Here is a 14,335-nt window from a genome sequence, read left to right on the forward strand (position 1 = left end):
CTAGCTGTCTCTCTCTGTTCTCTCTCCTCTTTTGCAGTGCTTCAAATTGGATTCCTTTATCATGGAGTTGGAGAGTAAAATAGGATCATTGCAGCTAGCTGCTATAGCAAACTCCTAAATTTTAATGTCCTAATACAATAAAAGTTTAATTCTTGTTCACACGAAGTCCAATGCAGGTGGTCCTGACTTATCTCCAATAGGTAACTTGGGTACCAAAGCTGTTTTCCTGTGTGGCTCTGCCATCTTGTGGCTCCAAGTAGTCCAAGTGTCATCCATTTAAGGACAGGAAGAATGGAGGTTCACACACCTGCTACTTGAGTACCTTGACTTATAAGTACATCACTTTCGCTCACATTCCTTTGACAAGAACTGGTTATATGGTCCCACCTGGATGCAAAAGGGACTGCTAAAGGGAGTCTTAATTGGGTAGCTCCTCTGCAAACTTCTACAGTATGAAAGGGGAGCATGAATCTCTGTTAGTGACTAGTTATCTCTGCAACTGACAACTTGTGATGATTTTATAAAATGTTATAAATTCATCTATAAATGGGCTTTAAAATCTGCTTGAGACTGCATGATCAAATAGAAAAATTGGCATGATGTTTCCTTAAAGTCAGAGCCCTCATTAAAAAAAAAAAAAAAGAATAACTTACCCTCCTTAAATCGAATGTTTGAGCTGAAAAGGACCTTAGATACTTTCAGATTTAGAGTCCTACCTTTTAATATGAGGAAACTGAGATCCACACAAATGAAGTGACTTGCTCAGTCACATAACTTAATTTGTAAGCAGGTTTAGAAACACCCAGTTCTGCTACCCAACCCAAAGTGCTATTTATTGCACCATACTTTTGAGTGATTCCAAATTATTTCCAATTTCATCGCATAAAGAACTACTCTGAAGATTTTATGTGCAATTCAAATGTCCAGTAATATAATTTGTTTTCATTTGATATGTAATTTTGTTTCTTAAAACCACAAGATCTTTCTAAAAATACCTAGAACATAAATGGAATAGTTGACTAGGGAATTACTATTAAAAGTGATTTAGCTAATGGGACTTTATTATCTTTACCTAATATTAGCTTTCTAACTTTATCTAAGATTGTCATACTCTCAGTCTTGACTGTTTACTTATAAATCCACAAAGCCCTTTTGTTTTTCAATCTTAATGAAAACATTAATGTCTGGAGCCACTAGAGGGCGTGCTGTTGCAGTGAGTGTTTCAGCACAACACTCAGACCGGTAATCTTTAGAGTGACCTAAAGATTGCACGTGTGGCTGAATTTGTAAGCATCTTAATACATGAACTTGTCTAGTTCTTTGACATTGTTTGATCTAGGGATGACTTTCCTTGTTTCATAGTCTCTCTAGTTTAACCATTTCCATTTTCTAGTGCCTTCTAGTAATTTTCTAGTAATAGTACCCATGCATTTATACAGAACTAATTGCCTTAAATATAGTATCACACTCGATCAGCGCAGCAACCTTGCAGAAGTTTTATTGCCGCATTTTAAACTTAGCCTTAGAGTGTTTAAGCAACTTAACCAAGTTAATGCAGCCACAAGTGGTGGCAACAAGATACAAAGTAAGATTTATATTATTCTAAAGGGAGTGCACTAAATTATTACAATATTGGTTTCAGGGCTGGAAGAAATTTAAGGAATAATTTAGTTCAACCTCCTCATTTTTAAATGGAAAAGCTGATACCAGAGATGAAAAGTGACTTCTCTAAGTCAGAGATCCTCTTACGACCAGAGTTGGTGCTTGGTCTTCCCATTCTCTATCAGTGCTCCCGGATCACACTTCATGGGACTCCCTGCCTTCCCTGGACAACCAAAGAAATCACAGGACCTGCGCCATGCAAAGCAGAGGGATTCGTTGTCTGTTACTTAGCTAGACAAAAGAAGAAACAGAACTTATGGATAGAAATTGTGCTCCAATTCCCCATGATACTCTATTCCCCATGATGGCCAAGCTGGGGGTTGTGAACTCATAAGAACCTTGCTGTTTCAAAAGTAGCTTATTTCCCTGCCTCCAGTCTGGTTCTCTCCCTCCTTTACACTATAACCAGAGGGACTTTTTATGAAACACAAATTGGAACATGCCACTTTTCTGCTCAAAATTCTTCAATGGCTCCCTGAGCTTTCTGCATATGGAATTATGGAAGAACCTAATAATATGTCCTAGCCAACTCGCTACCTCACCTCTTGTCAGTCCTCTCCCTCCCAGCACACACATGCAATTCATATTTGAACTCTGCTCCAGTCATACTGAACTATTGGTGATTCCAAACATGTGCAGTTCCACCCTGTCAGGCCTTATACACACCTTTCCTTTTGCTTGGAAAGCCTCCCCTGACCCCACCATTATATTCCTATGCAACCTTCGAAATTCAGTTCAAACATCACTTCACCTAGAAGCTTGCCTTGATGACACTCTTTACTCTGGATTGGATTAAGTTGCTTTGACTCTGATCCTCTAACTCCCGTTCTTACCTCTGTCACCTCCCTGGTCACACTGGCTTCTACTTGTCCTCACTTTTCTGCATGGACGCTGCTTTTTAAATTTTTTGCCCCGATGCCTACTATAATACCTAGCAGATGAATGAATGAGTGATTGTGAACAAAAGCAAAAGGAAAGCATAGAACAGACAGCGGATCTTTGGGGATGGGGTGAGGTGAGGAATCAGTTCTATTATACTCAGATGTCAGATTTTCTTATTTCCTACCTGAAGATGAAAAATGAACTGAGGCAGGACTGTTCTGATAAATGAGCCCCAGAGAATGGGTGGGGGCTGAAAGCACAAAGAAACAACATCTCTTCATTAGCTTAAGTGCAATGAAAGCTTCAGGAGACATGAATCAACTGATTAGCAAGGCAGGTTGCTCAGGGAGATATATTCTCTTGCAATTTCCTCAAAAACACAAAGGCAGGTGAGATCATAACACTATAAACATAATTGCATTTTCTAATCAAAAGTGGGACATAACTTGGGTAATTATGAAGCTTCAGCAGCTTTCCCACCTTACATCCTGAGTATTTTATCACTACAAGTGGAGGTGGGTTAAGGGAACAGCTCAAACATTTTGATCCTTCACCTTGTGTTCTTTTCCGTGGGTCCTACATCTGGGAAAAATGATTCAAAATGGAAAAGCAGGCAATAAAGTAGCATCCATTTAGAATGACAAAGATCTTTACTCGGTGACTGTAGGTCAGACAATCAAATGGCTCTGTGTTCTTTGGGCACAGTGTGTTTCTCTGAAGGAAATGGGGACTAGGATTACAGCATCCTCAGACCTGGCTGAGTGCAACAGGGAGAGGTGGCTCCCACTCACATCAGAACCTTTTCCATCTTTTCCATCTTCCACTTTGGAAGATGCCCATGTTGTTCATTGCACTACCTTTTCATCCAGGCAGTCAGCACGGCCAGGTTCTCTGCCTAGGGGCAAATAGAGGAGGTTAAATCATACTCCGGGCAGAACTGTTCATCAATAATTGGCTCTGTAGACCCAGAATAGAGATCTGCCCCCTGCTGCTTTGGAAGGAGAACAGAAAATAGGAAATGAAACAGCAGCAACAAAACAGGTCTTGGAAGGCCTGGAGGTCTCTTTCCATTGCCGCAGAAAGAAAAGACAAGCATTCCGCCCCATGGTTATGGGTGAGTAATAGTTCTTCCTTCTGGTCCAGGGACACAGAGTCCAGCTGTCTGTCTTGCAAGACTCCATGTAGTGTGCAGTTTTTCCTAGTTTTGCAGAAAGGCAGGGCCGTGCAGGAGGAGCCCTGGATTTCTGGTCAAAAGACTACTCTGTAAAATGGAGAGCAGGATTTGGACAGGGAGAAGAGGCACACTAGTCAGAAGATAGAAGGGAAGCAAAGGTACAGTGGCAAGAAGAGCCAGTACCCACATGGGACCAAGTGAAGTTTCCAAGCAACTAGTGAGTTCTGTGTGTGGCTTGGAGTCAGGGGCCATGAAATGAGATGGGAAAATAGTGTCAGATCCTTGAGGAAGTCAGATGCCATTTTAGAGAGGGTGGGTATTCATAATCCCCATAAAAAGAGATTCAGGCAATCAACAGTCAGCATCTTCAACTTCTAAAATTAAGTGGTTCCACTGGGCCAATAGTGTTCAGGCTTTTATTTACTGAGAGATCTCAGTTCAAAGGAAGTTTGACTTAAAAACCAAGGTGTAAAACAGATAGCCAAAAAGTGAAAACAACCCAATTGTCTATGAACTGAAAAATGGACATATACAAAGGAATATTATTCAACCATAAAAAGGAATGAAGTTCTGATACTTGGTACTACATGAATGAACCCTGAAAATATTATACTCAGTGAAAGAAGCCAAATGCAAGAGACCACATTGGATGATTCCATTTATATGAAATATCCAGAATAGACAACTTCATAGAGACAGGATGGAGATTAGTAGTTGCCAGGGACTGGCAGGAGTAGGGAATGAGAAATGAGTGCTAATGGGTATGGGGTTTCTTTTGGGTGCGATGAAAATGTTCTGGAATTAGAAAGTGGTGACAATTGCACAACCCCGTGAATACAGTAAAAACCACACATTAAAATGGTGAAATTTATGATCTGTGAAATTTATCTCAGAAAACAAACAGACAAAGCAGAATTGCCCTATCTACTGAAGAGGCACCATGAAGCACAGTGACCCTCACAGCTGCCCCTGATCAATGCCACTGTCCCTTCCAATCTCGCTTTCAAGCCTGGCTTCCTGAGCCCTGAGGATCCAAGTAGGAGAAAACTGCGTGTGTTGGGGTGGGATGGGGTTAAAACTGAGCACGGAAAGTTTCACTTAGTTCTATTTTCCTGCCCTTAACTGTAGCTGTTGTCCCCTAATCCAGAAATGTTTCGCTTAACCCTCTCCAGAGACTGAACATATAATGACCTGCTATGTTAGGGAGTGTCAGTTGCCTGGGTGAAGAAGCAGGAAGGCAGCTGAGGAATAATTGCTCCTTAAATACACTTTCCACCATTCCTCCTCTTTTTAGCCCTGTCTTCATCCCTAAGCCCAGATTTACCTGGTACTGTAAGTTCCTGAGCCCTGGGGTGGGGGTCGGGGAGTGGGGTGGGTAGCCCTATGTTTTAGGAAAATCAAGTCACTTGCTGATTTCCCCCATTGCTGGACAGGGATTTCCCTTTCTAAAGCAGGTCCCACTCATTTATCTGCTCATGTCACTTCTCTCAAAATCAAACCACCTCTACCTTGTTCTGTTTCAGGAGAGCAGAGAGGCTTAACCATGCATGGCCAATCTTTTATCTTTAACCCAGAGTCCACCATGCTTTTCTATATTTTCCAAATTCCCTTTGATTAGCATACATAATTTTTATAATCTGAGAAAAAAAAAGATGAGACAATAGACACTTTGGAGGTCAATTTGAAAGAACATGGGAACTGCACAAGGTAAGGAGGGAGAGGGCTTGCATGACTCAGAGAGGTGGGAAGATGTGGACATATGGAATCAGATACCAAAAATAGGTCAAATGGTGATTAGCCAGAGTTTAAGTTGCTCTGTTTTATGGGGAAAGAATGACTTTCCAGAATGAAACGTATACAATATAACAAAGGGCCGGATTCAATGCCCCTGGTGCCCCCAACCTTGGAAACTGAAACCACTTGACATCCTCCTTCCCCTCCTTCCCACAATTATCTCTTCCCTATACTCTGGGATCAGATTTAAATTGGGATGGGATTTAGGACATTTTGGACCCTGCAATGTTTAGCATCCAGGTTGTCACAGATTTCTCTCTGACTCATGCCGCATCCTAATAACAGTCCCGCCTTAAACCCCATTTCCAGCACCTGCCTATACAAACACAATTCTAAATCCATATGTAGTTCTCTGCACCTGGTACTTTCCACCACAGCCTGAAATCTAAGCAAGAGCCCAAACCTTGCAGCTAAATCCCTGTTGGCTAATGTGCCCATTGAAGTTTCTCCAGACACCCACTGTTTTGGTTTGCTAAAGCTGCTGAAACGCAATGTACCAGAAATGGGTTGGCTTTCATAATGGAGATTTACTAACATACAATTCACAGTTCTTAGGCCCATGAAAATATCTAAAGTAAGGCATCAACAGAATGATACCTGGGCTCTGAAGAAAGGCCGCCAGCATCTGAGACACCTCTGCCAAATGGGAAGGCATATGGCCGGTGTCTGCTGGTCCTTGACCCCCAGGTTCCATTGTTTTCAACTCCTGGTTCCAGTGATTTCCTCTTTTAGTTTCTGTAGGTCCTCTCTTGGTTCCTCTGGGACTTTTCTCTCTCAGGTCTCTCTCAGTGTTTCTCTCTGACTTTTCCGGGCTTTTTCTGTCTTATTCTCATAAAGGACTCCAATAAAGGATTAAGACCTACCTTGAATTGGGTGGGTCACATCTCCATTGAAATAACCTAATAAAAATTTCCCACCTACAATAGGTCTGCACCCACAAGAATGGTTTAAAAAAGCATGGCATTTTGGGTGCGTACATAACAGCTTCAAACCAGTACACCCACCCATTGAGAACCAAAGTCCTGCTTACTCCGTGCACATCCACAATCAACAAAAGCAGTTAAAAATACCCAACACCATCTCCACTTCTGGAGACTTGAGGTAATGGCTCAAGAATAAGAGAAAAGATTTCCAACAAGATGGCAGAATAGGAGAGGCTGAGTTCACCCTGGCTCCATGCAACAAAGAGAGAAGGGACTGAAAAATGACTGGGACAGCAGTTTCAGGATGTGAGTGACGAGAAACTTCATCTCTACCTAGGAAGACCCTGACTGAAAAAATGGATATAGTGGGACAGAGAGAACAGGGTGAGTGAGCTCTATCACAATGCTAGCCTACCCCCACAGTTGGCTGGGGACATTTTCCCTTATGGCTCAACAAGCCGGTAGTTCCTGGGGTTGGGAGAATTTGGAAGCTAACAGACTTGCTTTCGTTGCATACAAAGACCAATTATTCAGAGTACAGTGTCTGCTCCCCACCCGTGAGACAGGCTGTAGCAGGAGCCCGGGTTATTTCCACAGAGGAGGGAAAAACACAGAGTGATGCCAGTCCAACAACAGACCAGCAAGAGAAAATTGTTTTGGGTCACGATATACTCTCCTCCACCTACAGGAGGCCCAAGACCTCAGGTGTAGGTGGACGGAGAGGTGAGGCCATGGAAGCCAGCCCAACTGTGCTGCAAACACCCACCAGACATTTCTGGATTGGCTGTGGGCAGGGGAAGCTGAAAGACTGAGTCCCACAGCCCAAGATCATCCCAAGTGAGAATTTGAGGGCCACCAAAACCACTCGGCACATAAACAGTGGGCCCTGACTGGAATCACATCTTGTTTTTAATTAATTTAGCCAGGACCTGTGGTCGGGAACAGGTGGGCTTAAGGGGAAGAGGTAGTTCAAGACGAGTACCGGCTGGGAAAAAGCAGAGTGCTGTCTGGCAAATTGCCTATCTACCTAGCTCTCAATAGAGGTTTAAAGGTGAATTACAATCCCTACATGAAATCTGGGACGTAGTTTGGGGAGGAAGGACTGACAAACCAAGTTCAAAAGGGGACTTTCATTACAAATCTAAATACAAAACCATAAGATTCATGAAGGAAATTAACTCGCAAAATAATCTGATAAAGACATTTGATGCCTTGTGTACAACAGAAGATCATTAAAGCATGTTAAGACTCATGCAGAAGTGGCCCAGTCAAATGAGCTAATTAAATCAATGGAGGCGACACAGACTTTGCAACAACTAATCAAGGATGTTCATAGCAACATAACAGATATTAAAAAGACACTGGAAGAACATAAAGAAGAATTTGAAAGAATAAATAGGAAAATAGCCAATTTCATAGAGATGAAAGACCAAATTAAAAGTGCACCAGAGACACACAACAGCAGATTTGAAGAGGCAGAAGAAAGAAAAGTGAATTAGAAGATAAGACAATTGAACACATGAAAGAACAAATGGCAAGAAAGATGGGAAAAAATGAAACTAGATTTCAGAGAATTGATAGATAAGACAAAGCACACAAATATTAGAATTATTGATGTTGCAGGAGGAAATGGATAGGAAGGCTAATTGAAGAGATAATGGGAGGAAACTTTCCAACTCTTATAAAAAACATAAATGTGCAAATAAAAAAGTGCAACAAACTTCAAATAAAATAAATCCAAATAGGCCTACTCCAAGACACCTACTCATCAGAATATCAAATACTAAAGAGAAGAAAAAAGTCATGAAAGCAGCAAGTATTCACTACATATAAGGGAAATCACATAAGACTGAGCACAGACTACTCAACAGTCACTATGGAAGTGAGAAGGCAATGGGATAATATATTTATAAGACTCTGAATAAGAATGATTTCCAGCCAAGAATTCTTATCCTGCCAAGCTGTCCTTCAAAATTGAGGAAGACAACTTTGCAAGTGATGATAAAAAAACATTTATTCCTTCTAGGTGGAAAGATATTCTATGTTCATGGATAGGAAGGTTAAATATAGTTAAGATGTCAATCTTACCTCAATTGATCTATAGATTCGATGCAATACCAAGCAAAATTCCAACAACCTATTTTGAAGACTTGGAAAAGCTAGTTATCACATTCATTCAGGAGGCAAAGAAACCTTGAACAGTTAAGATATTCTAAAAAAAGAAGAGTGGAGTGAGAGGATTAACACTTTCCAACTTAAAGCTTACTACAAAGCCACAGTTGTCAAAACAGCATGGTACTGACACAAAAGTAGAAGTGTTGATCAATGGAACTGAATTGAGAGTGGTGAGATTGGCCACCAAATTTACAGTCAATTAATCTTTGAAAAGTCTCCCAAATCTACTGAATTGAGACAGAATAGTATTTTCAATAAATGGGCTTGGAAAAACTGGATATCAATAGTCAAAAGAATGAAAGAGGACCCATATCTTATACCTTGTACAAAAGTTAACTCAAAATGGATCAGTGACCTAAATATAGGAGGCTGTACCATAAAACTCTGGAAGAAAACTTAGGAAAATATCTTCAAGACCTAGTAATAGAAGGTACTTCCCTGAACTTTATACCCAAAGCACAAGCAACAAACGTAAAATTAGATAAATGGGAATGCCTCAGAATCAAAAGCTTCTGTGGCTCAAAGTATTTTGTCAAAAAGGTGAAGAGGCGGCCAATTCAATGGGAGAAAATATTTGGAAACCATACATCAGATAAAGGTTTGATATCTCGTGTGCATAAAGAAATTATACAACTCAACAACAACAGAATAAACGACCGAATTTTAAAATGGGCAAAAGATGTGAATGGACATTTTCTTGAAGAGCAACTACAAATGGCAAAAAAGTACATGAAGAGTTGCTCATCTTCTTTAGCTATAAGGGAAATACATATTAAAACTACAATGAGATATCATCTCACATCTGTAAGAATGGCTGCTATTAAACAATCAGGAAACTACAAATGTTGGAGAGGAGGTGGAGAAATTGCAAGACTTATGCACGCTGGTGGGAGTGTATAATGGTACAGCTGCTTTGGAAGACAGTTTGACGGTTCCTCAGAAAGCTAAATATCAAGTTGTCTTATGACCTGGCAATACGGCTACTTAGTATATACCCAGAAGAGTTGAAAGAAGTGACACAAACATACATTTGCACACCAACATTCATAATGGCACTATTCACAATTACTAGAAAGTGAAAGCAATCCAAGTGCCCATCAATAGATGAATGGATGAACAAAATGTGGTATGTACATATGATGGAATATTATGCAGAAATAAGGTGAAATGAGGTCCTGAGGCATAGAACGACATGGATGAACCTGGAGGAGACAAAACTGAATGAAATAAGCCAGATGCAAATGTGAGCAGGAGGAGATAGAACAAAGGAAGTTTTCTATGAATCTGTCACAGCCTTATTAATATAGGTAGCTGGACAAGGATTGACTGGCTCTGCATTGAAAAATCGGGGGTGGGGGGGTGAGCGGAATGTGCTGTTCTGAGTCAGAGCTTTTCCTGACTAGTCTGGGAAAGCAGCCTTATTCTTCATTGTCCTATGACAATGGGGCATTGAATGATATAAAGGAGACTAAGAAGACCATGACATTGGTGCTTTATAAAGATCATGCTGTGAGCATTGGGATGTATGGTTTGGAAGTGAAGAGAACCTACAGCTAGATTGGGGTGGGTATCCCTCTAATGATCCCATTGTGAAAATTTAATATTATTAGTATCTCTGGTACAGAGAGCACTGACTAAGGTTGCAAGACCCAGGAAATGAGAATGAGAACCCGTTGGACCAAGTTTGGTCATTGGCTACTCTTTGCGAAAATCCACTAATCTAAGCCTAACCAGACAGAATCCCAACCTCTCTCCTTTATTAAATCTGGCCAAGAGGTGGGAATAAGAGGAAGCCCCAAGAATGAGGAAAGTCCAAAATGTAAAGATACAAACCACCAGGATGGAGTGAAATAGCTGCAAACACACTCTACATGAGGGAGGATATAACCATGCTGGTGTTCACACCTATGGAGGCAGGTGTGGCAAGGGGTGTCAAGGTGATCCATAAAATGAGCCTAGTGCCCACCAGAGAACAGACGGGTAAATTACCCCCAACATCCTTCAATACCAGTGGGGCCTGACAAAACATAGGGCAGGCACATGCTCCCAAGCTTAAATTGCGAACCTATAATTCTAATTCGAAGAGAAGTACATCAGGGAGCGAGAGTAGGAAGGTAAGCATGGGCTTGGCTACCTTGGTAGACAAAACTCCCTGATGTCATAAAGTCTCAATACCTGTGCACAACCCTATAAGCCTTTGCAACTGAGAAACAGACAAGGGGCAACACAGTGGAAGGCCTGGGGAAATGAGTCCCAATCCCAGGTAATGAAGGCAAGAAAGACACGTGTATCTTTGTTCACTTTCAGACTTTCAAGAAACTGGGACAATATCACCACACAGGTATATAGTGCTTTACATGTAAGAGTTTCTCTTCCAGGGAAAGAAATTTGGGACAAGGGTTTGGCTTCCACTTATGGGGGTTAAGAATTATATTTCTCAATTGTGGGAGCACAAGGATTTCCTATGAGGAGAAACATAAGGTGGGATCTTAGGTGCCTATCAGGGAGGAAGAGGCCTAGGACGCAAAGTCCTTGCCCTCGTGTTTTGATGCACAGTGAGAATCTGCTGGAAGTTGCCCCCTCAAGCTGGTAAAACACACTCTCTTACATCTCTAGGATAACCAGTTTCCCTTACATTTCATATTACACTTTATTCATAACTCTTCCGCTAGACTATAAGAAGTCCCCCACAGTGCTTGGGACATGGCAGGTGCACAGAAAACATCTTTTCAGTAAATAGAAAGCTGGGGTCTTAAAACTGAGCTGCTTATGAGTATCCACCCGAACTCATACAACAACAAAACACTTTTTAGTTTACAAAATATCTTCATGTCCGTTGTGCCACTGAATCCTCACTATGACCCTGCAAGGAAGGTTGATGTTGTTTTTCCTTGGTGTAGATGAGGAAACATTTCCAGTACGAATAGCTCCTACACTCTAGACTCATATTCCAGACAGGTACACAACATCATGCTTGGGATGATCCACAAGCATCCCAGACACCACGTGTTTAAACAGGAACTTACTGACACCACCCTATCCCCCGTCACCTGATCCATACCAGAACCTGTTCACCCTCCAGAATTGGCCATCTCAGATGGTACCACCACCACCTAGTTGGTCACCCAGCCAAAAAATAAGAGACAGCCTGCTCTCCTCCTTCTCCCTCCCTTCCTGCATGCCATCAGACTGTGAGATGACCTCTTCACACCGCATCTCTCAGTCCTTCCTCTCTAACCACTTGCACTGTGTTAGCCCAGGGCTCCATCATCTGTCCTGGGCTGGTATTTATGCCTCCTGTCTTGACACACTCATCCCCCCCATCAACCCGCCCCCAGCTCCAGGTCCCCTCCTCTTCCAAACCACATATAAGTACTGACAGTATGGTCTTCATAAACCCCCAATCTCATAGTGTCCCTTTTTACCTAAAACCATTCGATGTTCCATTATCATTAGAACAGATTCCAAATTCTTTAGCTCATTGCGGCTACTTCTGTTCTGAACTCAGCTCTCCTTTCTGAGTTCATTATTCCTCATTCCCTAACTAGCAATCCATGTGGCAGCCTTACTCAGCTATTTGCAATGTGCTATTGTGCCCTCTGTCCCCATTTGTGTGTTGTTCTCTCTACCTGGAATTTTGTTTCTGGTCTTTCCTCCTGACCGACTCAGCATTAACTTCTCCAGCAAGTTTCCTCTAACTTCCCAGGTCCCAACGCAAGACTAAATCTCATGATACGATGGACTTAATTCCAGTGATTACTACTAGGATATGAAATTGTCTTCGCTCTCCTACTAGAGAGTAAACTCCTGAGGGCAGAAATCGCTCATCTCTTTCCCCAGGGTCTAGCACAGCACCCGTCACATACTTAAGTGCTTAGTAAATGTTTATTGAATGGAAGGAAGGAAAGGATGGAGGGATGAAGAGAGGGAGAGGGGGAAGGAAAGATAAGTGACCTGCTCAAGATGGCAATCCCAGCAGATGGAATGACGAGAACTCAAAGCCAAATCTTCCATATTCTTACTTCTGTATCACTTGGTTTAACAACCCGTTCTTCAACCTCCCAGGTTCCCCAAATTACACCTGCCATCCAGACTTTTACAGATGATGATGACATGCCCCAAGAGTCGCTTAAATGAAGGGCTCTGTGCCCAGTCCAAGGTGATAATTTGTCCAGTGGGCTTTTTGTGTCCTGGACTGAATGTTGCAGAACCAGCTAATGAAATCTACATTGTAATTAGGGAAAAATATTCCTGCAGCAGGTTGGAGAGATAATCACTGCCTAATTATATTTTTCCCCAGAATTTTAAACCAATGGTCTAGAAAAATAATTTAGAATTGTGATTTTTATAATTACATTTTTGAGACTTCTGTTAAGAATTACAATATTCATTCAACTGTTTTGAGAGCTTACTATGGGTTAGGAACTGTTCTAAGGGCTTTAAATAAATTATCCCATTTATTTATTGCCCAAAACCTGTGAAATAGGTACTGTTATTTGTCTTATTTTACAGATGAGAAACTGAGGCTCAGATGTGTTTAAAAAAACTTGCCCGAAATTACCGCTGGTAATGGGACTGAACTAGAATTCCATCACCAGACTGTCTGTTACCAAGAAGCATGATCTTTTCCACTTCTTTATGCTGCCTCCACTGTTCTCAAAGGATTCATTTTTTTTCAAATAAATTAACAATTCTTTATTGTTAAATAGTCTTAGTCACTGGCTCTTCCATCTACCTATCCTTTGATTTGTTTCCAAACACTCTCATATTAGATACTTTATTTATCTCATCATTCCCGCCCCACCCCCAACTTTTTTTTGTTTAAACATGGAAATTGCTCTCCAGGATTCTGTCCTCCTACTCCAATCTACACAGGCTGCTCTCTAGACCTATAGCAAGGCTGCTGACGGGGGAATTCTCTTTGCTGCTCTCCTGCATAGAATCCTCCTTTGCCGGCATCTCATACCTTTCCCTTTCCCTACTTTTGCTGGAGCACGCCATTGAGAAAGGAACTTGTGGGGGTGTAAATTTTCTCTGCTTCATTCTTTGGATTCCATCTGTGTTTGCAATCAGCCAATAGCAAGATTGCAGTGTACCTCATAACTCTGAAGTTAAATAGGTATAACTAGACTGTTACATATTAATTTTTTTAACAGATATGAATTGGAACCTAAGCACTGTCCTAGAATCTGCAATAAATAAGGCAAGATCTCTGCTCTTGAGATGTTCTTTTTTGTTGTTGAGGAAAAAAATATGTAAACAGGCAGTGACACAATGTGACCAATGTCATAGTAGAAATTTCATAGGCTGCCGTAAGTGCATCAATAAAGAAACAAGAAGAAAACAAAAACAGGAATTAATTGAGGTTGGGAAGATCTTAGGAGACTTCCTGGATTTAGGATTGCCTAAATTGAACCTAAAAAAAATGAGAATACATATTATTTATTGTTATACTATATAACTGTTTCTGGTATACTAAAATCTTTTCAGGTTTCACAACTGTGCCTGGATCTTTCTAGCCTTCTGGATTTGAATATTTTCTCCAGTGACTAAAAGAGAATCTGAGTGAGTGAGTGAATGTCAGATGTGGCATTATAAATCAATGGGGGAAGGAAGGAACCTTTAATAAATGGTCCTGGTACAGTTTACTATCCACACACAAATATAAATAAAGTCAGTTATCTGCTTCATGCCACTAACACAAATACATTTTAGGTGAACTAAA

At 41.2% G+C, this 14,335-nt stretch overlaps 1 long non-coding RNA gene across 1 annotated transcript in view; it reads left to right on the plus strand.

The window, feature by feature from the left end:
• Nucleotides 1–10,819: 10,819 nt before the first annotated feature.
• LOC143662930 (uncharacterized) overlaps nucleotides 10,820–14,335 on the plus strand; it is a 29,861-nt gene continuing 26,345 nt past the window's right edge. Inside the window, exon 1 of the long non-coding RNA XR_013165673.1 lies at nucleotides 10,820–10,951. This is a non-coding gene — a long non-coding RNA (uncharacterized LOC143662930). The remainder of the gene's footprint in view (nucleotides 10,952–14,335) is intronic.

Source organism: Tamandua tetradactyla, chromosome 2, assembly GCF_023851605.1.
Source record: "Tamandua tetradactyla isolate mTamTet1 chromosome 2, mTamTet1.pri, whole genome shotgun sequence".
In the NCBI taxonomy this organism is placed as follows: Eukaryota; Metazoa; Chordata; class Mammalia; order Pilosa; family Myrmecophagidae; genus Tamandua; species Tamandua tetradactyla.